Genomic DNA, 26,648 nt, shown 5'->3' on the forward strand with positions numbered 1-26,648 from the left:
TGTTGCTGTGCCTATCTGCAGCCTTATTCCTAATCAAAAAATGCTCATCAGGATATAGCTGACTCTGTCAATATGCCTGGTGAAGAGAAGAATATCACCTTTACATTTAATATCTATACGCTTGCAAAACAAAACAAAACAGATGGTACATGTGTTCCACATGTACTGTGGAATCAAACTGATGGAATCCTGGTTTCCTCTTGCCCTCAATCCCACCTCTCAATGACAAAACTGGAGGGATTTATTGAGCTACTTCTAGGTTGTTTTTCGTACTCTCTTCTGGAAAGTTGGTGGAGATTTGCCAAGGAAAATTAATGGCAGTGAGCCAGATAATTACAGAGGAGGTAATTACCCCGGCGAGGAGTTTGGTTTCTAAGGGATGACATGTTTTTTGCTCTCCCCCCCACCCCCCGCACCTTGTTTTTTTAGTGCAACAGTAGCTGGGATGGAGGTTCAGGTGGCCACAGAAACAATAACAACAACAACACCACTAGTACGACAGCTAAGCACAACCCAAAGGAGAAGACAGAAAGAAGGATGGAATATTTGGCCTAGAACTGATAGTTTTGAACCCCTTTCTATGACAGGAAATGTCAAGTGTCTCTTCCCATGGTTCCTCTCAATATCCTGACTGATTTGGGTGTTATTTGCTTGGGGATATTGTACATATGAGAATCACTCTTTTTTTTCTTCATATATGTAATCTGGTCTGCTACCTACAATACTGACATGGTCTTTCCACTCAGAAATATTTCAATTATATACCTCTGTGAAGAATTTTGAGAACTGCATTTTACACTGACACACAAAATATACAACAGAAGATGGACCCTGAGATTTTCCTACAGGACAGAATTGAGGGAACATAGAAAGCTGTCTTATTCTGAGTGCTCCATCTAGTTCTTATACTGAGTGCTCCATCAAGTTGTCTACATTATCTGGGAAATTTAATTTCCAAGGGTGCCAGACAATCCCACTTTCCTGCATTTTTCTCCTCCATTAAAGAATGATTGACTCACTCACTTTGAAAGGACCACTCATCCTGGTGGTCTTTTGATTAGATTTTTTGGTCCTCTTTCTGTGTGGGTGGGGTGATTCTTTGTTCCTTTCTTAATCTCCCCCCACAAATTTTTTTTGGAGTGGTGGCATGTGGTTTAGCATTTGTTAAATAATTGTTTTATACTTTTTTATGTCTACCATCTTCATTTGTCACTTTTCATTCTGAAAATTCAATTTTTATATTGCAGTACTCTCATTTTACTCAACATCACCATCCTGGCTTGTCCCCACCCTCCTTCACCAGTCCCTGTCTGCTTGCCCCAATTTTTTACCTGGCAGACAAGATGGCAGCCTGTCTGTGCCTCGACTATCAGAAATGTCACAGTGGGAGTGCTATCTCCTCTCGTGAAGTATTTGTGGTACTTGGAGTCAGTTCTACCCCTTTTGCCAGTTCACATGACTGGACTGAGCAGTGTCCAGTCACATCCTTGTCATGTCACTTTTGGGGGACTTACACTTGTCGCAGCTCAGCCAGCTTCTGCTGAGACAAGATGATCAAATTAAATCAGAATATCTTCATCTGAACTGGAGTTGAGGACTTAACATCTCTGAAGATCCACCAGATCCTAACTTGCTAACCCTAGTAGCCTTTGTCACAGGATTGCCCCCTAAGTAGCTATTTTAACTGAAGACAAAGATTAATAGAATTTGTACTCACTTCAACACAAGAATAACTCTCTGCAAGGTTGTGGGTCCTCCCCTTTGTATTTTTGTGTTCAGGCAATGTCCTTTAGAAGGCGTCCCAAGGGCCCTAGGAATAATCAGACCTTCCTCTCCAAGGAAAAATTGACTCCCCATCCTCAGAGAATCTGATGCCAAGTCAGAGTCCCCTTCTCCTCCATTGTGGGGTATGGAGATGAGGGATCCTACACCTTCCCAGTCCCCTAACACCTTCCAGACAACAACAGCTACTGATTGGGAACTGCGGAGCTCAACTCATTTCCTGTTGTTTCCAATAAGACAGAAATGTGTGTTTTGTTTTTGTTTTAAAAAAAGTTCAACCCCAAGAGCATATGGGTCTTTTGAAAGGACAGGTGAACTCTCCGTACCCCAGTTTCATGAATGCAGCTTAGAATAGATAGATACATATATAGTTGTTCTTTTTATCTTTTAAAAACCACTGTCTACTGTCTATATTTTTTAAAAAAGGTTATAAATTACTTATCGTTGATAATGATCCAATAGTAATAATCTCCCTTCTTATGCTCACTGATTTATGCAAAGTCACAAGAACTTGGACTTCTTGCTTCAGGCCTTAGGATCACACCTCTCTGTTCATACATAATGCCTGGAATGGTGCATTAAGTCCCTTTAAGAGCCAGACCATCACACTACTAGGCGGTCTTTATTGCCAATGTTCACTGCACTAGTGGCTTCATTCTCGTGTATGTATGGCTTTACATCTTATTCTTTCCCTCACCCAATATGCTTTTCATGTCAAGAGCCCCTGCTCTTGCCTTTTCTATCTCATCTTTCCTGTTCCCATTCCAGGTGCCCTCACACAGGTTGTACTGATAGAGTCGGATCTAGTATTGAAGAAACCTGAAGGATCCCATAAACTGACCTGTGCTGTCACAGGATTTGATAGTAAACACTACTATATGGACTGTGTCCAGCAAAAACCTGGAAAAAGCTTGGAATGGCCTCTTCACTACTGTAGTGTTGGGAGCAAATACTACTACTCTACAATCCAAGGGGCTAAACTGAGATTGGAGGATTGATAGCTGGTATAAGGACCCCCCAAATGTCTGTCCTAGGGGACATGACAAGACCAGGGCAAGATGGGAAGGCAGGAGCTAGTCTCAATCTTTATTCCTTTTGAACCAGTCTGATACATATATTCTTTTTTTCATTATTTAACAAAATCTACTGTTCTTTTTTTAAAAAAATCATTTTTGTAAATTACCTATGTTACCCATCGAGTCTGATACCTTTGTGGATAAGCGTATGTAATCTGTGGCATAGATACTTTAAATGCGCACTTGATGAAAAGACGAGAGATATGGTTCCATATTATATTGGCTCCTCCCCTCTTAAATTCACTGATTTATGCAAAGATGCAAAAAGGAGTGTCCTTCTTAAGCCTTCAAAGGCTCATGCCTCACACCGACTTCCTGCAACGGAACATTAAGTCTCTTTCTGATCCAGACTGTCCCACCATTATGCTGTCTTTACTGCCAGTGCTCGTTTCCCTGGCTGCTTCTTTCCCATGTATGTTGATGTCTTTTTCCTTCCTTATTTCATTCATTGAGAGTTTCATGTGACAACTGTGGGCTGTTGCTTTTCCTATTGCAGCTATTTTTCCTGTGTTCCTATTCCAGGCATCCGTACACAAATTGTTCTGACCCAGTCGGATCCAGTACTGAAGAAACCTGGAGAATCTCACAAACTCACCTGTGCTGTCACTGGGTTTGATGTTAACAGCTACGCTATGGACTGGGTCCGACAAAAACCTGGAAAAGGATTGGAATGGCTCGTGGAGTACTATAGAGGTTGGAGCAGTCAACGTTATTCCCCTACAATTCAAGGGAGATTCACAGCCTCAACAGACAGCTCCAAATTCTTTCTGCAGCTGAACAACCTGAAAGCAGAAGACACGGCTGTCTATTACTGTGCGAGACGCACAGTGAGTGAGATCCCACTAGACATCAGACAAAAACCCTTCACTGCATTTCATTTTATGACAAATAACCAGAGGGGGCAGCAAAGGGCAACAAACCAGAAAGCCACAAACCAGAAATGACTGATGGTCCACCGATTTCATTTATTGGCCACACTCCATTCTGCAATGAGCTGCTCTAATTTTGTCTTCTACAAAAGAACAGTTCTGAGACAGTGCCCTCCCCTCATTTTCCCCACCTGTGCCTTTTTCTGAGAGAGCTTGTCAGCTTCCTTCCAAGGCAAAAGATATTTTCCTTTAACAATGTCCAGAAAGGCAGTTTTTCTAGTGTAGTTTTTTTCTCATGATCTTTTGTGCTGTTGGAAACTGAACCCACTGATTAGGCTGCAGTTGTGGATGTTCTGTTAAGGCATTGACATGCAGATTTGTAGGCCTTTGTAGATTGATTAGTGGGAGGTGTAGGACATAACCTAACCCCTACAGATACCAACCAATGAAGATGTCCAATCTACACTATGTTGAAATGGTCCTTTAGTGTGGCGGCTCCTGCCCTTTGCAACTCCTCACCATTATATATCAGACAGGCACTTCCTTTGTTGTCTTGGCAGCAACTTCTAAAGACATTCCTCCTTCATCAAACATTTTAAAATGAGATATTTATCCCAACTGGAAACATTATAGGACATGAATTGATTGGAGGTGTATATAAGTGCCTTCTCAGCTAGCAGTCCTGGAGCAGAATACACTTTAATGAATGGGATCAGAATGCAGTGCCTCACCCAAATCCACTCAGTTGGAGAAATGTCATCCTACCTGAGCTGTCTGGATGCAACATGAATCCAGGTGGCTGAACAGAGGCTGGAGGATCTACAGTTTGTATAAGGACTCCCCAAATGTAGTTATGTGGGACATGGCAAGGTCAGGACAATGCAGGAAGGGGGAAACTGGTCTACATTTTTATTCCATTTGTACCAGACTGATACATATATTCTTTTTTCATAATTTAACAAAATCTACTGTTCTTTTTTTTAAGAAAATCATTTCATAGATTGACAATGTTACCTACCGAGTTTGATACCTTTGTTGACAAGCATTCTATGTAATCTGTGGCATAGATACTTTGAATGCACACTTGATGAAAAGACAAGAGATATGGTTGCATATTATATTGGTTCCTCCCCTCTTATATTTGTTGATTTATGCAAAGCTGCAAAAAGTAGTTTCCCTCTTCAGCCTTAAAAGTCTCTCACCCCACCCAGACTTCCTGCAATGGCACATTAAGTCTCTTTCTGATCCAGAATATCCCACCATTATGCTGTCTTTACTGCCAGTGCTCATTGCCTTGGCTGCCTCTTTCCCATGTATGTTGAGGTCTTTTTCCTTCCTTACTTCATTGTGTTCCATGTGATAACTTTGAGCTGTTGCTTTTCCTATTTCAGCTTTTCCCCTTGTCTTCCTTACCAGACACCCTCACACAAATTGTTCTGACTCAGTCGGATCCAATACTGAAGAAACCTGGAGAATCCCATAAGCTCACCTGTGCTGTCACTGGGTTTGATGTTAACAGCTACTATATGGACTGGGTTCGACAAAAACCTGGAAAAGGATTGGAATGGCTTGTTCACTACTACAAACCTGGGAGCACTGATTGTTATTCCCCTACAATCCAAGGGCGATTCATAGCCACTAAGGACAGCTCCAACTTCTATCTGCAAATGAACAACCTGAAAGCAGAAGACACAGCTGTCTATTACTGTGGAAGAAACACAGTGAGTGAGATCCCACTAGACCTCAGACAAAAACCCTTCACTGCATTTCATTTTGTGAGAAATAAGAACAGGGGGCAGCAAAGGGCAACAAATCAGAAAGCCACAAACCAGAAATGACTGATGGCCCACCGATTTCATTTTTTGACAATGCTCCAGTCTGCAATGAGTTGCTCTAATTTTGTCTGCTACAAAAGAACAGCTCTGAGACAGTGCCCTCCCTTCATTTTCCCCACCTGTGCCTTTTTCTGAGAGAGCTTGTCAGCTTCCTTCTAGGACAAAAGATAATTTCCTTTAACAATGTCCAGGAAGGCAGTTTTTCTAGTGTAGTTTTTCTCATGATATTCTGTGCTGTTGGAAACTGAACCCAGTCATTAGGCTGCAGTTGTGAATTTTCTGTTAAGGCCTTCTGATGCAGATTTGTAGGCCTAGGTAGATTGATTGAGGGGAGGAAGGACCTAGTCTCAATTTTTATTCCACTTGAACCAGACTGATACATATATGTATTTATTTATTTTGTAATATCTACTGTTCAATTTTTAAAAATCATTTTGTAGATTACCTGTGTTACCTATCGAGTTTGATACCTTTGTTGATAAGCATTCTATATAATCCCTGGCATAGATGTTTTAAATGCACACATGATGAAAAGGCAAGAGATATGGTTCCATATTATATTGCTTCCTCCCTACTTATATTTGCTGATTCATGTAAAGCTGCAAAAGGGCGTGTCCTTCTTAAGCTTTCAAATGCTCATGCCTCACACTGACTTCCTGCAACGGCACATTACTCCTCTTTCTGATCCAGTCTATCCCACCATTATGGTTTCTTTACAGCCAGTGCTCATTGCCCTTGCTGCTTCTTTCCCATGTAGGTCAAGGTCTTTTCCCTCCCGTAATTCATTGTGGGTTTCATGTGATAACTGAGGACTGTTGCTTTTCCTATTTCAGCTATTTTACCTGCCTTCCTATTCCAGGTACCCACACACAAATTGTTCTGACCCAGTCGGATCCAGTACTGAAGAAACCTGGAGAATCTCACAAACTCACCTGTGCTGTCACTGGGTTTGATGTTAACAGCTACGCTATGGACTGGGTCCGACAAAAACCTGGAAAAAGATTGGAATGGCTAGTTGAGTACAATAAAGGTTGGAGCAGTCAACGTTACTCCCCTATAATTCAAGGGCGATTCACAGCCTCAACAGACAGCTCCAACTTCTATCTGCAGATGAACAACCTGAAAGCAGAAGACACAGCTGTCTATTACTGTGCGAGAGACACACTGAGTGAGATCCCACTAGACCTCAGTCAAAAACCCTTCACTGCATTTCATTTTGTGAGAGATAACCACAGGGGGCAACAAAGAGCAAGATATCAGAAATGATCAGTGGTCCAACTGGGAAAACCATGGCTTTAACTATACAGACCTTTGTTGTCAAGGTGATGTCTCTGCTTTTTAATATGTTGTCTAGGTTTGTCATTGCTTTTCTCCCAAGGAGCAGGCGTCTTTTAATTTCGTGACTGCTGTCACTATCTGCAGTGATCATGGAGACCAAGAAAGTAAAATCTCTCACGGCCTCCATTTCTTCCCCTTCTATTTACCAGGAGGTGATGGGCCCAGTGGCCATGATCTTCGTTTTTTTGATGTTGAGCTTCAGACCATATTTTGCGCTCTCCTCTTTCACCCTCATTAAAAGGTTCTTTAATTCCTCCTCACTTTCTGCCATCAAGGTTGTGTCATCTGCATATCTGAGGTTGTTGATATTTCTTCCGACGATCTTAATTCCGGCTTGGGATTCATCCAGCCCAGCCTTTCGCATGATGAATTCTGCATATAAGTTAAATAAGCAGGGAGACAAAATACAGCCTTGCCGTACTCCTTTCCCAATTTTGAACCAGTCAGTTGTTCCATATCCAGTTCTAACTGTAGCTTCTTGTCCCACATAGAGATTTCTTAGGAGACAGATGAGGTGATCAGGCACTCCCACTTTTTTAAGAACTTGCCATAGTTTGCTGTGGTCGACACAGTCAAAGGCTTTTGCATAGTTAATGAAGCTGAAGTAGATGTCTTTCTGGAACTCTCTAGCTTTCTCCATAATCCAGCGCATGTTTGCAATTTGGTCTCTGGTTCCTCTGCCCCTTCTAAATCCAGCTTGCACTTCTGGGAGTTCTCGGTCCACATACTGCTTAAGCCTGCCTTGTAGAATTTTAAGCATTACCTTGCTAGCGTGTGAAATGAGTGCAATTGTGCGGTAGTTGGAGCATTCTTTGGCACTGCCCTTCTTTGGGATTGGGATGTAGACTGACCTTCTCCAATCCTCTGGCCACTGCTGAGTTTTCCAAATTTGCTGGCATATTATCCTGGCATAAGGATCCCCAAATGGCTGTTCTAGGGAAAATGGCAAGGTCAGGACATTTCTGGAAGGAGGGACCTAGTCTCAATTTTTACTCCATTTGAACCAGACTGATATACATATTCTTTTTTCATCATTTAACAAAATCTACTGTTCTTTTTTTAAAAAGTTGTATTGTAGTATACCTATGTTACCCTTCTAGTTTGAAACCCTTGTTAGTATGCATTCTTTAAAATACATGACATAGATGTTTTACATACACACTTGAAGAAAAGGCCAGAGATATGTTTCCATATAAATATACTCCCTTCTTATATTCACTGATTTATGCAAAGCTGCAAAAAGTAGTCTCCCCCTTAAGCCTTCAAAGCCTCACACCTCACCCAGACTTCCTGCAATGGCACATTAAGTCTCTTTCTGATCCACACTATCCCACCATTATGCTGTCTTTTCTGCCAGTGCTCATTGCATTGGCTGCTTCTTTCCCATGTATGTCAAGATCTTTTTCCTTCCTTCCTTCCTTCATTACGAGTTTCATCTGATAACTGTGGGCTGCTGCTTTTCCTATTTCAGCTATTTTTCCTGCCTTCCTATTCCAGGCACCCTCACACAAACTTTTCTGACCCAGTCGGATCCAGTACTGAAGAAACCTGGAGAATCTCACAAACTCACCTGTGCTGTCACACGGTTTAATGTTAACAACGACTATATGGGCTGGGTTCAACAAAAACCTGGAAAAGGATTGGAATGGCTTGTTAGCTACTATAAAGCTGGGAGCGATTATAGATATTCCCCTACAATCCAAGGGCGATTAACGGCCTCAACAGACAGCTCCAACTTCTATCTGCAAATGAACAACCTGAAAGCAGAAGACACGGCTGTCTATTACTGTGCGAGAGACACAGTGAGTGAGATCCCACTAGACCTCAGGCAAAAACCTTTCACTGCATTTCATTTTATGACAAAATAACCAGAGGGGGCAGCAAAGGGCAACAAACCAGAAGTGATCAATGGTCCACTGATTTCATTTATTGGCCACACTCCAGTCTGCAATGAGTTGCTCTAATATTGTCTGATGCAAAATAACAGCTCTGAGACAGTGTCCTCCCCTCATTTTCCCCAACTGTGCCTTTCTCTGAGAGAGCTTGTCAGCTTCTTTCCAAGACAAAAGATATTTTCCTTTAACAATGTCAAGGTAGGCAGTTTTTCTATTACGGTTTTTCTCACAATCTTTTGTGCTGTTGGAAACTGAACCCACCCATTAGGCTGCCGTTGTGGATGATATGTTAAGGCCTTCTGGTGAAGATTTGTATGTCTTCATATATTGATTGAGGGGAGGTAGGACATAACCTAGCCCCTACAGATACCAACCAATGAGGATGTGCATTCTACACAATGCAAAATTGGTCTTTTAATGTCCCGGCTCCTGCCCTTTGCAACTCCTCACAATTATATGTCAGACAAACACCTTTATCGTCTTTTCAGCAATTGCAAAAGACATTCCTCCTTCAGCAAAAATTCTGAATTGAACTATTTATCCCAACTGTTAAGAACATTGGACAGAATTGATTGGAGGTGTATATAAGTGCTTTTTAGCTGGCTGTCCTGGAGCAGAAGACACTTGTATGAATGGGGTCACAATGGAGTGCATCACCCAAATCCACTCAGCTGGAGACCTGCCATTCTATCTGAGGTGCCCAGCTGCAGCAGGAATCCAGGTGGCTGAACCAAGCCTGGAGTATCTAAGGCTGACATAAGTATCCCTAAAGGACTGTTCTTGGGAAAATGGCAATGTCAGGACATTACTGGCAGGAGGGACCCAGTTTCAATTTTTATTCCATTTGAACCAGTCTGATACATATATGTATTTATATACATATTTTGTAATATCTACTGTTCAATTTTTTTAAATCATTTTGTAGATAACCTGTGTTACCCTTCTAGTTTGAAACATTTGTTAGTATGCATTCTTTATAATCTGTGGCATTGATGTTTTAAGTGCACACTTGAAGAAAAGGCCAGAGATTTGGTTCCATATTATTAAACTCCCTTCTTATATTAGCTGATTTATGCAAAGCTGCAAAAAGGAGTGTCCCCCTTCAGGCTTAAAAGTCTCACACCCCACCCGGACTTCCTGCAACAGCGCATTACATCTCTTTCTGATCCAGACTATCCCCTCATTATGCTGTCTTCACTGCCAGTGCTCATTGCACTGGTTGCAGCTTTCCCATGTATGTTGAGATCTTTTTCCTTTCTTAATTCATTCATTGTGAGTTTTATGTGATAACTGTGGAATGCTGCTTTTCCTATTTCAGCTCTTTTCCCTGCTTTCCTATTCCAGGCACTCTCACGCAAATTGTTTTGACCCAGTCGGACCCAGTACTGAAGAAACCTGGAGAAGCTAATAAACTCACCTGTGCTGTCACTGGGTTTGATGTTAACAGCTACATTATGGGCTGGGTCCGACAAAAACCTGGAAAAGGATTGGAATGGCTTGTTCTTTACAGAAAAGCTTGGAGCAGTCAATATTATTCCCCTACAATCCAAGGGATATTCACAGCCTCAACGGACAGCTCCAACTTCTATCTGCAGATGAACAACCTGAAAGCAGAAGACACGGCAGTCTATTACTGTGCGAGAGACACAGTGAGTGAGATCCCAGTAGACCTCAGACAAAAACCCTTCACTGCATTTCATTTTATGACAAATAACCAGAGGGGGCAGCAAAGGGCAACAAACTAGAAAGCCACAAACCAGAAATGACTGATGGTCCACCGATTTCATTTTTTGACCACACTCCAGTCAGCACTGAGTTGCTCTAATTTTGTCGGCTACAAAAGAACAGCTCTGAGACGGTGCCCTCCCCTCATCTCCCCCACCTGTGCCTTTTTCTGAGAGAGCTTGTCGGCTTCCTTCTAGGACAAAAGATAATTTCCTTTAACAATGTCTAGGAAGGCAGTTTTTCTAGTGTAGGTTTTCTTATGATATTTTGTGCTGTTGGAAACTGTACCCACTCATTAGGCTGCAGTTGTGGATGTTCTCTTCAGGCCTTCTGATGCAGATTTGTAGGCCTAGGTAGATTGATTGATTGATTGATTGATTTAAGGGAGGTAGGACATAACCTTAAACCTACAGATACCAAAAAATGAGAATGTCCATTCTGCACAATGCAACATGGGTCCCATAGTGGGGCAGCTCCTGCCGTTTGCAACTCCTCACCATTGTGTGTCAGACAAACACCTTCTCTATTGTCTTTTCAGCAAAAGACATTCATTCTTCATCAAACATTCTAAATTGAGGCATTTATCCCAACTGGTAAGAACGTTGGACATGAATTGATTGGAGGTTTATAGAAGTGCTTTTTAGCTGGCTGTCGTGGAGCAGAAGACATTTGGATGAATGGGGTCACAATGGAGCGCATCACCCAGATCCACTCAGCTGTAGACATGTCATCCTATCTGAGCTGCCCCAGCAGGAATCCAGCTGGCTGAGGGAGCCTGGAGCATCTAAGCTGGCATAAGGATCCCCAATGGGCTGCTCTAGGGAAAATAGCAAGGTCAGGACATTTCTGGAAGAGGGGACCTAGTCTCAATTTTTATTCCATTTGAACCAGACTGATACATTTATTTTTCTTTTATTAACAATATCTACCGTCCTAGTTTAAAAAAGTAACTTTTTGTAGATCACCTATGTTACCCTTCTAGTTTGATACGTTTGTTAGCATGCATTCTTTAGAATCCGTGGCATAGATGTTTTAAGTGCACTCCTGAAGAAAAGGCCAGAAATATAATTCCATATTAATATACTCCCTTCTTATATTCCCTGATTTATGCAAAGCTGCGAAAAGGCGTGTCCCCCTTAAGCCTTAAAAGTCTCACGCCGCACCCAGACTTCCTGCAACAGCACATTACATCTCTTTCTGATCCCGACTATCCCACCATTATGGTTTCTTTACTGCCAATGCTTATTGCACTGGTTGCTTCTTTCCCATGTATGTCAAGGTCTTTTTCCTTCCTTAATTCATTCATTCTGAGTTTCATGTGACAACTGTGGGCTGCTGCTTTTCCTATTTCAGCTTTTTTCCCTGCTTTCCTATTCCAGGCACTCTCACCCAAATTATTCTGACCCAGTCGGATCCAGTACTGAAGAAACCTGGAGAATCTCACAAACTCACCTGTGCTGTCACTGGGTTTGATGTTAACGGCTACGCTATGGGCTGGGTCCGACAAAAAACTGGAAAAGGATTGGAATGGCTTGTTAGCTACAAAAAAACTTGGAGCAGTCAAGATTATTCCCCTACAATTCAAGGGCGATTCACAGCCTCAACGGACAGCTCCAACTTCTATCTGCAAATGAACAACCTGAAAGCAGAAGACACAGCTGTCTATTACTGTGCGAGAGACACACTGAGTGAGATCCCACTAGACCTCAGACAAAAACCCTTCACTGCATTTCATTTTATGACAAATAACCAGAGGGGGCAGCAAAGGGCAACAAACCAGAAAGCCACAAACCAGAAATGACAGTTGGTCCACCGATTTCATTTTTTGACCATGCCCCAGTCTGTAATGAATTGCTCTAATTTTGTCTGCTAAAAAAGAACAGCTATGAGACAGTGCCCTCCCCTCATTTTCCCCACCTGTGCCTTTTTCTGAGAGAGCTCGTCAGCTTCTTTCCAAGACAAAAGATATTTTCCTTTAACAATGTCCAGAAAGGCAGTTTTTCTAGTGTAGTTTTTTTCTCATGATCTTTTGTGCTGTTGGAAACTGAACCCACTGATTAGGCTGCAGTTGTGGATGTTCTGTTAAGGCCTTCACATGCAGATTTGAAGGCCTTTGTAGATTGATTAGGGGGAGGTGTAGGGCATAACTTAACCCCTGCAGATACCAACCAATGAAGATGTCCAATCTACACTATGTTGAAATGGTCCTTTAGTGTGGCGGCTCCTGCCCTTTGCAACTCCTCACCATTATATAGCAGACAGGCACTTCCTTTGTTGTCTTGGGAGCAACTGCTAAAGACATTCCTCCTTCATCAAACATTTTAAAATGAGATATTTATCCCACTGGAAACATTATTGATCAGAGATGAATATAAGTGCTTTCTCAGCTAGCAGTCCTGGAGCAGAATACACTTTGATGAATGGGATCAGAATGCAGTGCCTCACCCAAATCCACTCAGTTGGAGAAATGTCATCCTACCAGAGCTGTCTGGATGCAACATGAATCCAGGTGGCTGAACAGAGGCTGGAGGATCTACAGTTTGTATAAGGACTCCCCAAATGTAGTTATAGGGGACATGGCAAGGTCAGGACAATGCAGGAATGGGAAACTAGTTTAATTTTTTTATTCCATTTGAACCAGACTGATACATATATTCTTTTTTCATAATTTAACAAAATCTACTGCTCTTTTTTTTTAAAAAAAATCATTTTGTAGATTACCTATGTTACCTACCGAGTTTGATACCTTTGTTGACAAGCATTCTATGTAATCTGTGGCATAGATACTTTGAATGCACACTTGATGAAAAGACAAGAGATATGGTTGCATATTATATTGGTTCCTACCCTCTTATATTCGTTGATTTATGCAAAGCTGCAAAAAGTAGTTTCCCTCTTCAGCCTTAAAAGTCTCACACCCCACCCAGACTTCCTGCAACGGCACGTTAAGTCTCTTTCTCATCCAGACTATCCCACCATTATGGTTTCTTTACTGCCAGTGCTCATTGCCTTGGCTGCCTCTTTCCCATGTATGTTGAGGTCTTTTTCCTTCCTTAATTCATTGTGAGTTCCATGTGATAACTTTGGGCTGTTGCTTTTCCTATTTCAACTTTTACCCCTGCCTTCCTTTTCCAGACACCCTGACACAAATTGTTCTGACTCAGTCGGATCCAATACTGAAGAAACTGGGAGAATCCCATAAACTCACCTGTGCTGTCACTGGGTTTGATGTTAACAGCTACTATATGGGCTGGGTTCGACAAAAACCTGGAAAAGGATTGGAATGGCTTGTTCACTACTACAAACCTGGGAGCACTGATTATTATTCCCCTACAATCCAAGGGCGATTCATAGCCACTAAGGACAGCTCCAACTTCTATCTGCAAATGAACAACCTGAAAGCAGAAGACACGGCTGTCTATTACTGTGCGAGAGACACAGTGAGTGAGATCCCACTAGACCTCAGACAAAAACCCTTCACTGCATTTTATTTTGTGAGAAATAAGCACAGGAGGCAGCAAAGGGCAACAAACCAGAAAGCCACAAACCAGAAATGACTGGTGGTCCACCGATTTCATTTTTTGACCAGGCTCCAGTCTGCAATGAGTTGCTCTAATTTTGTCTGCTGCAAAAGAACAGCTCTGAGACAGTGCCCGCCCCTCATTTCCCCCACCTGTGCCTTTTTCTGAGAGAGCTTGTCAGCTTCATTCCAAGACAAAAGATATTTTCCTTTAACAATGTCCCGGAAGGCAGTTTTTCTATTACGGTATTTCTCATGATCTTTTGTGCTGTTTGAAACTGAACCCACCCATTAGGCTGCAGTTGTGGATGTTCTATTAAGGCCTTCTGATGCAGATTTGTAGGCCTATGTAGATTGTCTGAGGGGAGTTAGGACATAACCAACCAATGAGGATGTCCATTCTGCACAATGCAAAATTTGTCCCATAGTTGCGCAGCTTCTGCCCTTTGCAACTCCTCACAATTATATGTCAGACAAACACCTCTATTGTCTTTTCAGCAATTGCTAAAGATATTCCTCCTTCATCAAACATTCTAAATTGAGGCATTTATCCCAACTGGTAAGAACATTGGACATGGATTGATTGGAGGTGTATAGAAGTGCTTTTTAGCTGGCTGTCCTGGAGCAGAAGACACTTTGGATGAATGGGGTCACAATGGAGTGCATCACCGAAATCCACTCAGCTGGAGAAATGTCATCGTTTCTCAGCTGCCCGGGTGCAGCAGGAATCCAGCTGGCTGAACCGAGCCTGGAGCATCTAAGGCTGGCATAAGGATCCCACAAATGGCTTTTCTAGGGAAAATTGCAAGATAAGGACATTACTGGAAGGAGGGACCTAGTTTCAATTTTTATTCCATTCGAACCAGTCTGATACATATATTTATTTATTTATTTATTTTGCAACATCTACTGTTCAATTTTTAAAAATCATTTTGTAGATTACCTGTGTTACCCTTCTAGTTTGAAACGTTTGGTAGTATGCATTCTTTATAATGTGTGGCGTAGATGTTTTAAGTGCACACGTGAAGAAAAGGCCAGAGATATGATTCCATCGTAATATAATCCCTTCTTATATTCGCTGATTTATGCAAAGCTGCAAAAAGGAGTGTCCCCCTTAAGCCTTCAAAGCCTCACACCCAGCCCGGACTTCCTGCAACAGCGCATTACATCTCTTTCTGATCCAGACTATCCCACCATTATGCTGACTTCACTGCCAGTGCTCATTGCACTGGTTGCTTCTTTCCCATGTATGCTGAGATCTTTTCCCTTCCTTAATTCATTGTGAGTTTCATGTGATAACTGTGAGATGTTGTTTCTCCTATTTCAGCTATTTTTCCTGCCTTCCTATTCCAGGCACCCTCACACAAATTGTTCTGACCCAGTCAGATACAGTACTGAAGAAACCTGGAGAATCTCACAAACTCACCTGTGCTGTCACTGGGTTTAATCTTAACAGCTACTATATGGCCTGGGTCCGACAAAAACCTGGAAAAGGACTGGAATGGCTTGTTCTCTATCATAAAGCTGGGAGCGATTATAGGTATTCCCCTTCAATCCAAGGGCAATTCACAGCCTCAACAGACAGCTCAAACTTTTATCTACAAATGAACAACCTGAAAGCAGAAGACACAGCAGTCTATTACTGTGCGAGACACACAGTGAGTGAGATCCCACTAGAGCTCAGACAAAAACACTTCGCTGCATTTGATCCTGTGAAAAATAACCAGAGGCGGCAGCAAAGGGCAACAAACCAGAAAGTCACAAACCAGAAATGACTGATGGTCCACTAATTTCATTTTTGACCATGCTCCGGTCTGCAGTGAGTTGCTCTAATATTGTTAGATGCAAAAGAACTGTAGGAGTGCAAATATCCAGAGATGTAGTGATCAGGTGGGATTGCTATGAGGAATTATTACAGATATAGAGTAAGCCATCTGTGTCAGCAATGAAAGCATTGCGTTGACAGGGTTTAAACCATTTTGATATGATTTTTGATCAATCTACACCTCTGCATCTCTGGCCCTTTTGACTCTACTGCCCATTTCTCTCTCCTCACGTCACGTACACAGCATACACAGCAGTTGCTTCGCCAGTGTCAGGGAACTGCCATCGGAGCGGGAGGCGGAGAGGAGGCTCCGGGACGATGGTGGAGAGGGTCCCTGTAGGGGGAGAGGTAGCCCATCCGCTGGGGAAGGAAATCAGCGTAACACCAGTGGAGAAGGGGGGCAGATGGGGGAATCGGAGAGGTGGCTCCAGGACTCTTTGCAGGAGACCAGCAGAGAGGGCACGAGTACTCCGTTGCCCACACTTCTGCGCAGGCAAAGGGGGAGGAGACTGGGCGTCAAACAGCTTCTATGCTGGAAGAGGTTTAAGAAACGGCCACTGACGGATTCTGCCAGTGACTGAGGCAGCCACGGAACTTGAGGCTGTCCAGACAGAAAGGGTTCAACCAGGCAACCTAGCCAGGAGCAACGGCAACTTACGCACGAGCAACCCCTAGAACGATTACAGCCAGGCATGCTTCCTGGGCCATAAAGATAGTAGGCAAGTTATTTTGATGTAGTTTTCTTATATATAATCTTAGGATGTTAATCTTAGGGCCAGGAAACAGGTTTCACATTAAGGTGATGATGGTCACTGTCCTCCTGGCCATCCTCCTTATCATGTGTACTGATTGTTTATGACTTCCGGGGTTGCCGTATTCGCTCCTTTGTAGTATTCATTCATTTACCGCAAAACTATGCATGGATAACTAGTGTTTATAGTTTAACTTTGTCCCCACTTGAGGTTTGTTTGAATGCTCAGAAGAAATCTGTTTGGTTCTTATGAGCACTGTGTAAAAGATTCTTTTGCTAATAAAATGGCCTGGTGAGGGGTGTGGTTTACGCACTTTTCTCCAAGAGCCTTGCTGGTCAAAGCCTCGTGTCTTGATTTTTAATCAGGGTCCAATCCTTCCTTTACTTGGCAAACACAACAAGAACAGCTCTGTGACAGCTCTGTTAGCACAGGGACTAAGTTGGTTCATATGGGAGAAGTAGTCCTTAAGGCCTTGAAGTCCTAAGTCATGAGGCATTATAGATCAGCACCAGCACTTTGAATTGGTCCCAGAAACTAATTGGCAGCCAGTGCAGTTAGGCCACAATGAATCCTTAGTTTATTCAGATTAGTCTGAAACACATACTGTTTTCTTTTTTCTTCTTAAAATCCCCTACTGTTTTATCATTAAAAACATATACAAAGATTTCATGGATCATGTAATATGCGTAGCAATTTGGGTTTGATAATTTTGTTAATGTGCATGCATAGAATCTATGGCAGATGCTTTAAATGCACACTTGATGAAAAGACAAGAGATATGGTTGCATATTATATTGGTTCCTCCCCTCTTATATTCGTTGATTTATGCAAAGCTGCAAAAAGTAGTCTCCCTCTTCAGGCTTAAAAGTCTCATGCCGCACCCAGACTTCCTGCAACGGCACATTAAGTCTCTTTCTGATCCAGACTATCCCACCATTATGCTGTTTTTACTGCCAGTGCTCATTGCATTGGCTGCTTCTTTCCCATGTATGTCGAGGTCTTTTTCCTTCCTTAATTCATTCATTATGAGTTTCATGTGATAACTGTGGAATGCTGCTTTTCCTATTTCAGCTATTTTTCCTGCCTTCCTATTCCAGGCACGCTCACACAAATTGTTCTGACCCAGTCGGATCCAGTACTGAAGAAACCTGGAGAATCTCACAAACTCACCTGTGCTGTCACTGGGTTTGATGTTAACAGCTACATTATGTCCTGGGTTCGACAAAAACCTGGAAAAGGATTGGAATGGCTTGTTCGCTACTATAAAGCTGGGAGCAATTATAGATATTCCCCTACAATCCAAGGGCGATTCACAGCCTCAACAGACAGCTCCAACTTCTATCTTCAAATGAACAACCTGAAAGCAGAAGACATGGCTGTCTATTACTGTGCGAGAGACACAGTGAGTGAGATCCCACTAGACCTCAGGCAAAAACCTTTCACTGCATTTCATTTTATGACAAATAACCAGAGGGGGCACCAAAGGGCAACAAACCAGAAGTGATCAATGGTCCACTGATTTCATTTATTGGCCACACTCCAGTCTGCAATGAGTTGCTCTAATATTGTCTGATGCAAAATAACAGCTCTGAGACAGTGTCCTCCCCTCATTTTCCCCAACTGTGCCTTTCTCTGAGAGAGCTTGTCAGCTTCTTTCCAAGACAAAAGATATTTTCCTTTAACAATGTCAAGGTAGGCAGTTTTTCTATTACGGTTTTCCTCACGATCTTTTGTGCTGTTGGAAACTGAACCCACCCATTAGGCTGCCGTTGTGGATGTTATGTTAAGGCCTTCTGGTGAAGATTCGTACGTCTTCATATATTGATTGAGGGGAGGTAGAACATAACCTAACCCCTACAGATACCAACCAATGAGGATGTGCATTCTGCACAATGCAAAATTGGTCCTTTAATGTGCCGGCTCCTGCCCTTTGCAACTCCTCACAATTATATGTCAGACAAACACCTTTATTGTCTTTTCAGCAATTGCAAAAGACATTCCTCCTTCAGCAAAAATTCTAAATTGAAGCATTTATCCCAACTGTTAAGAACATTGGACAGAATTGATTGGAGGTGTATATAAGTGCTTTTTAGCTGGCTGTCCTGGAGCAGAAGACACTTGTATGAATGGGGTCACAATGGAGTGCATCACCCAAATCCACTCAGCTGGAGACCTGCCATTCTATCTGAGGTGCCCAGCTGCAGCAGGAATCCAGGTGGCTGAACTGAGCCTGGAGCATCTAAGGCTGACATAAGTATCCCTCAATTGCTGTTCTAGGGAAAATGGCATTGTCAGGATATTACTGGAAGGAGGGACCCAGTTTCAATTTTTATTCCATTTGAACCAGTCTGATACATATATGTATTTATATACATATTTTGTAATATCTACTGTTCAATTTTTTAAAATCATTTTGTAGATAACCTGTGTTACCCTTCTAGTTTGAAACATTTGTTAGTATGCATTCTTTATAATTTGTGGCATAGATGTTTTAAGTGCACACTGGAAGAAAAGGCCAGAGATTTGGTTCCATATTAATAAACTCCCTTCTTATATTTGCTGATTTATGCAAAGCTGCAAAAAGTAGTCTCCCTCTTCAGGCTTAAAAGTCTCTTGCCGCACCCAGACTTCCTGCAACAGCACATTAAGTGTCTTTCTGATCCAGACTATCCCCTCATTATGCTGTCTTCACTGCCAGTGCTCATTGCACTGGTTGCAGCTTTCCCATGTATGTTGAGATCTTTTTCCTTTCTTAATTCATTCATTGTGAGTTTTATGTGATAACTTGATAACTGTGGAATGCTGCTTTTCCTATTTCAGCTCTTTTCCCTGCCTTCCTATTCCAGGCACTCTCACGCAAACTGTTTTGACCCAGTCGGACCCAGTAATGAAGAAACCTGGAGAAGCTCACAAACTCACCTGTGCTGTCACTGGGTTTGATGTTAACAGCTACTATATGGGCTGGGTCCGACAAAAACCTGGAAAAGGATTGGAATGGCTTGTTCTCTACTATAAAGCTTGGAGCAGTCAATATTATTCCCCTACAATCCAAGGGCGATTCACAGCCTCAACGGACAGCTCCAACTTCTATCTGCAAATGAACAACCTGAAAGCAGAAGACGCGGCTGTCTATTACTGTGCTAGAGGCACACTGAGTGAGATCCCACTAGACCTCAGACAAAAACCCTTCACTGCATTTCATTTTGTGACAAATAACCAGAGGTGGCAGCAAAGGGCAACATATCAGAAATGATCAATGGTCCCCTGATTTCATTTATTGGCCACACTCTAGTCTGCAATGAGTTACACTAATATTGTCTGATGCAAAATAACAGTTTTGAGACAGTCCCTTCCCTCATTTCACCCACCTGTGCCTTTCTCGCAGAGAGCTTGTCAGCTTCTTTCCAAGACAAAATATATTTTCCTTTACCAATGCCTAGGAAGACAGTTTTTCTAGTGCAGTTTTTCTCATGATATGTTGTGCTGTTTTAGACTGAAGGCACACATTAGGGTGCAATAGTGAATGTTTGGTTAAGGCCCTCTTATGCAGATCTGTAGGCCTATGTTGATTGATTCAGGGAAGGCAGGACATAACCTAACCCCTGCAATCGAAACAAAACAAAATAAAAAAAATTAAAAAAATTAAAAATCCTTTCAGTAGCACCTTTAGACACCCACTAAGTTAGTTATTGGTATGAGCTTTTGTGTGCATGTACACTTCTTAGATACCTACCTACCTACCTACCTACCTACCTGTAACTAACCCCTGCAGATACCAACCAATGAAGATGTCCATTCTGCACAATGTTAAATTGGTTCTTTAGTGTGGTGGCTCCTGACGTTTGCAACTCCTCACCTTTATATATCAGACAGGCAACTTCTCTATTGTCTTTTCAGCAATTGCTAAATTGCTTAAAAGACAATACAGTGGTGCCTCGCAAGACGAAATTAATTCGTTCTGCGAGTTTTTTGTCTTGTGAATTTTTTCGTCTTGCAAAGCACCACTGTGCATTGACGGTTTCCCATAGGAATGCATTGACGGTTTTAAGAAAAAGGCGCAAGACGTTCTCGTCTTGCGAAGCAAGCCCATAGGGAAATTCGTCTTGCGAAGCAACTCAAAAAACGAAAAACTCTTTTGTCTTGCGAGTTTTTCGACTTGCGAGGCATTCGTCTTGTGAGGTACCACTGTAGAGTCCAGAAGATACAGCTGTCTATTACTGTGCAAGAGTCACAGTGAGTGAGATCCCATTAGACAGTCTGATGAAAGCATTCAGTCTCCAACAACACAAAATTTCATATGAAAAGTTGCACCTGGGGAACTTCTGCCTTCCTCAATATTTGTAAAGGAACAGGGGCCTTTTCTGGAAGAAAGTTTTTTAAAAAAATTGAAGATGGGAGAGGATTGTCTCAGAACTTACCTTTTGTATTGGAACAAGAAAGCTGTGGAACAACTTACTGCAGGCAGGACCTAGGCTAAAGAATTGCATCTGTTGGGCATTTATAATTTCTCAGCTTTATACATCCATTCTGCAAGATGTTTTACTGGTTTGTCCATCTTTGGTACCCCCTCTGGCAATTAGTCACCAAATCAAAGGCAGTGAAGACTGTATTTGTGAAGACTGTATTTGTGAAGACTGTATTTGTGTGCATTCTGTTTGGGCCTTCTTATAAATTTGTGTTCATTAAGATTGGATACTAAGTAGATTAAATGTGGGGAGCTTTGCAGTAACATAAATCCTACAGATAATGATAATAATAATAGCAATAGTAATAATAATCATAATCATAATTTATTCAATTTATATACAGTGCTTTATCCAAAGATCACGGGGCTTTATGCAACATTAAGAACATAATTTACAATACATAATAAAAAAAAACATGATGCAGTGCATAATATTACAAAGCATAATAAGAAAATGATCAAAATAACAGTCTCCACCACACAGACTTTTAATAGCTGAAGGCCTGGGTAAAGAGGAATGCGTTCACCAGGCACCTAAAGACCTGCAATGATGGAGCTATTCCACAGATGGGGAGCCACCACAGAAAAAGCCCATTTCATGTTGTCACCCTCCAAAACCTCTCAGGGAGAGGAGACAAAGAGAATGGCCTTGGGTGACAGGCACAGGATCAAGGTTGGTTCATATGGGAGAAACGGTCAGTAACTCATTGAGGTCATGAGCCATGAGGCTTTACAGATCAGCACCAGCACTTTGAATTGGGCCCAAAAACTAATTGGCAGCCAGTGCAGTTGGGCCAGGATCAATCCTTAGTCCATTCAGATTAGTCTGAAACATATATTGTTTTCTTTTTTCCTTTTAAAATCCCCTACTGTTTTATCATTAAAAACATATTCAAAGATTTCATGGATCAACTAATATAGGGAGCGATTTGGGTTTGATAATTTTGTTAACGTGCATGCATAGAAGTGCACACTTGATGAGAAGGCAGGATGTGTAGAGTTTGGATTCCATATTAATACTCTCCCTTCTTATGTTCTTTGAGTTATGCAAAGCTACAAGACATTGGACGTCCTACTTAAGCCCTGAAAGCCTCACTTCTCACACAGACTTCCTGGAACAGCACATTAAGTCCCTTTCAGAACCAGAGCATTGCATCACTATGCCGTCTTTATTGCCAATGCTCATTGCACTGGCTGCCTCTTCCTCATGTGCGTTGAACTTTACATCTACATCTTATTCCTTCCTTCATTTAATGTGGGTTTCATGTGGGCTGTTGATTTTTCTACCTCATCTATTTCTCACTTGCAATTCCAGGTGCCCTCACACAGATAGTTCTGACGCAGTCGGATCCAGTATTGAAGAAACCTGGAGAATCCCATAAACTCACCTGTGCTGTTACTGGATTTGATGTTAATAGAAGTGTTATGGAGTGGGTCCGGCAAAAACCTGGAAAAGGATTGGAATGGCTCGCTGAGTACTATACACTTGGGACCAATCATTATTCCCCTACAATTCAAGGGCGATTCACAGCCTCAACTGACAGCTCCAACTTCTATCTGCAAATGAACAACCTGAAAGCAGAAGACACGGCTGTCTACTACTGTGCGAGAAGCACAGTGAGTGATATCCCAGTAGACCTCAGACAAAAACCCTTCACTGCCTTTGATTTGGTGACGAATTGCCAGAGGGGGCAGCAAAGGGCCACAAACTGGAAAAGCAAGTTACAGAGCACAGCCTTCATTCTTTGGCCTACATTCTGCCTACAGTGAATTGCTCCAGTTTTCCTGTTCCAGTTGAAAACAGCAGTTCTGAAACATTCAAGGCAGTCAATTCCTCTGTGCCCACCATATTTCCACAACTAGTACCCTGTCCTCTCATTTCTACACTCCCAATTGTACATAAAATCCTTCCTCGCCACCTGCAGTAATCAGAGGTTGATAAAGGCACCAATTCTTCCTCTTCTTTACCTCTCCCTCATATAAATGAACAGTTCTCCTCTTCTCTCTTGTATTCTTCTATCCTACAGTCTTCTCTCCCTCACCCCCTCACATCCAAGCAATTCCTCTTCCCTCAACTTTCTTGCATTTTCCACAGTTCCCTCCCCTCTACTCTTCCTCACACTTTTATTCCCTGCTCTCTCCACTTCTTTTCATCCCTTCCTCCTCATGCTTTGACCCTTTGCTGACCATAGTGGATACACTAATGCTCCTTTGTTCCCTTTCCTAAGTAGCTGCTTCTTTGAGATCAAAATGTGGCACAAGCACAATAATGTAGCATTTTTTTTTGGGGGGGGGGGAGAGAGATACATACAACCCAGCAACTCAGCACTGGAGGTCAAGATGGAAAAAATTTCCACAGTTACCATGTATTTTCCCTTGGTACTTAGAGAAGAGAAGACTCCTTGGAAAAGACCCTGATGTTTGGAAAGATTGATGGCACTAGGAGAAGGGGGCGACAGAGGACAAGATGGTTGGACAGTGTTCTTGAAGCTACTAACATGAGTTTGACCAAACTGCGGGAGGCAGTGGAAGACAGGAGTGCCTGGCGTGCTCTGGTCCATGGGATCATGAAGAGTTGGACACGACTAAACAACTAAACAACTAAACAACAACAACTTAGATAGGTTAAAACAAAGCCAAACACTGCAGAACATCAACATGCTGAAGGTGATGGCATCATTGAATAAATGGCTGACTGAGAGTGGAGAATGGGAGGTTTTAGCACACTTCAAATTTGAAGTGAAGTGAATGGAATTATATGGAGAGTTTTTCCCAGTCCCATTTGGCCATGTTGGCAAGCTAATTATTCTCTATATTCTTATTCTCTAAAACCTTTGTTGAAATTGGATGTTGGGGTAGGGTGTGCCATTTTAGGGAATGAAACTTAATTTTTGCAAATTTCTTCAATGAGGGGTCTTAAGAATGTTTCTGGGTGTGAGAAATATCCATCCTTAGAGAAGAATATGCCACATCACATTACTCTGTCATCCACTGTGGGGATTGGAACAAATGGATTCAACACTTTCAGAGTTCCCAGCTTCTGTGCCATGTTCTATGCACCTTGTATAAATCAAAACCGTTTATTTCCCTCATATTATTTCCAATGAGATATTATTATATCACATGCTTGTGTTTTATTCTGTAAGCCGGTCTGTGATCTCTTGGCGAAGGGTGGAATAATAATAATAATAATAATAATAATAATAATAATATAGATGAATACAGTCAGCAAGACCTGGATAAGACAGATGAACTGTTTTTCTTCCTCACATATCCCCTTAGGAGTGCAGGGTAACACAGAGTGATAAATATATTATTGTCATGTTCTTTTCTTTTAAAGAACTATACTTTCCATAGGTGTATATATAAACACACCTGTCTAATTCAAGTAATCATACGGGTTTCTTACATTTGTTGAGGTGCATGTAATCAAATCTATGTCACAATTGTTTTAGGCATGCATTAGAAAAGTATGTGGAAAATTTGGATCTTATTAATACACCCTCTTCCAATGCTCACCGATTTATGCAAAGCCATGAGAATGATGAGTTCCTACTTAAGCCCTCAAAGCCTCTCACTTCACATAGACTTCCTGGCAAGGCACACAGGCTCCTTTTGAAATCCAGTCCATTGTTCCAGTATGCGGTTTTTCTTTTCCATGCTTATTGCACTCGCTGCCTCTTCCTCATGTGTGTTGGGCTTTCATTTTATTCCTTCCTTCACTCAGTCTGGGTTTTATAATGGGCTTTTGTATGACAGCTATTTCTTCTTCCTTTTTCCTTCATTCCAGGTGGCCTCACACAGAGAATTCTGACCCAGTCGGAATCTTCAGCATTGAAGAAACCAGGAGAATCCCATAAGTTGACCTGTGCAGTCACTGGATTTGATACTGACAAGTACTGGATGGGCTGGTTCCGACAAAAACCTGGAGAAAGATTGGAATGGCTTGTTCATTATGTACGCTATGGTTACACTGATTATTATTCCCCTACAATCCGAGGGCGATTCACAGCCTCTAAGGACACCTACACCTTCCATCTGCAAATGAACCGCCTGAAATCAGAAGACACAGCTGTCTATTACGGTGCAAGATTCGCAGTGAGAGAGATCCCAGTAGACCTCAGACAAAAACCCTTCCATTTGGTGGAAAATCATCACAAGAGATGGCATCAAAGAGCCACAAACCAGAAAGGCATGGTACAGAACAGATGCATAAAGGGAGGGAAATATCAATGATCCACAGCTGTCATTCTTTGGCCAAGCTCCAGCCTGCAGTGAACTGTTCCAAGATCTTCCTGTTCCAATGCTAAACATCTGTTCAGAGACAGCGTCCTTCCCCCACCTCCCTTTCTCTCAGGCATCCCACCCAAAACAATGTGGCTAATATGTGCACTTTTTAATTGTAAATTTTGAAACTGCACTTATTGTTGTATTTTAAAATGTAACCTGATAAATTTGTCTCGCTGCTTCTTTTGTTTTTCAGTTTGGTTGCAAAAGTTAAAAATGAGCACTCTTAGCCTTCATTGTTAAATAATACTTTTATTTCTTGAATCTGTTCAGATATGTGACAAAAATGAAATGAATCAGCTGGTATTATATCTTGAACTAACTGATATGGGAGGTCCACAGCTTCCATTGCCACCAACACCTCACAAGAAATGCAAAAGTAATATCAGATTAGCATTATAATATAATGAAATATAATGGTAATGGTAATTATAATAAAATAAAATAAAATAAAATGATAATGAAATCATATTATGACATAATTTAATAATTTTTCTTTATCTGTTGTTCCTTAGTGTTCATGTCAGGGAACTGCCATCGGCAGGACAGGAGGTGCCAAGGCTCTCTGAGGTAGAGAGAGACTTGACACCTGAAGAGGGAACCAGTAGGGGGCGAACAGGAACGTCAAGGGAAGGGGAGTCGGAGGAATGGCTCAGAGATGCTTCCAGTGAAAACAGTGGGGAAGTCTCAGGACCCCCTATAGGAACACCCGTTCCTCGGCGGAAACTGTCACGCAGAGAGTCCAGAAGACGTGTTTCCGTTAAGGAGCTTTTATGTTGGAAACGTTTCCGAAAGCAGCCACTTTCGGATTCTGCTAGCGACTGACGCAGCCATGCTGGAGGGGCTCCGTCACAGGCAGAGGTTTGAGAAGCTGTTCAAACTCTGAGGGATTGCAATTTACACACAAGCAGCTCTTCATCCCATCACAGCAATCCGAAAGTCATCGACAGCTAGCTTGTGCCAGGGAGAGGCATCATGAGCGAACCAGCAGGAACCGGAGGGGCAGCTGGAGGAGGTCCAAGCCTGGAGGAAAGGTATAGGACGTTGGAAATCCAGCTTGCCTTGCAGACGGCGAGGCTGGAAGAAAGGAGGGCTCAGGATGCAGAGAGGGGGAGGGAGAAAGCCACCCCACTCAACAGAAAGATGCCAGGATTGGTGCAGAAATTTGGGGGGGACCCCAGGAACTACCATGCCTTTAGGACAGAGATGCAATATGCTCTCAATCTGCAATTCGATGACTTCCCTGATGAGGAATCGCGAGTGGCTTTTGTAATTAGCC

At 42.2% G+C, this 26,648-nt stretch overlaps 1 gene segment (V, D, J or C); it reads left to right on the forward strand.

The window, feature by feature from the left end:
- The first annotated feature begins 22,186 nt into the window (after positions 1-22,186).
- Positions 22,187-25,457, forward strand: LOC310662092 (igW heavy chain V region W26-like). The segment is given in 3 exons: positions 22,187-22,291; positions 22,398-22,699; positions 24,873-25,457.
- The last annotated feature ends 1,191 nt before the right edge of the window (positions 25,458-26,648 follow it).

The sequence above is a fragment of the Podarcis tiliguerta genome (genome assembly GCF_965153285.1).
Source record: "Podarcis tiliguerta genome assembly, chromosome: 13".
NCBI classification, from domain to species: Eukaryota; Metazoa; Chordata; class Lepidosauria; order Squamata; family Lacertidae; genus Podarcis; species Podarcis tiliguerta.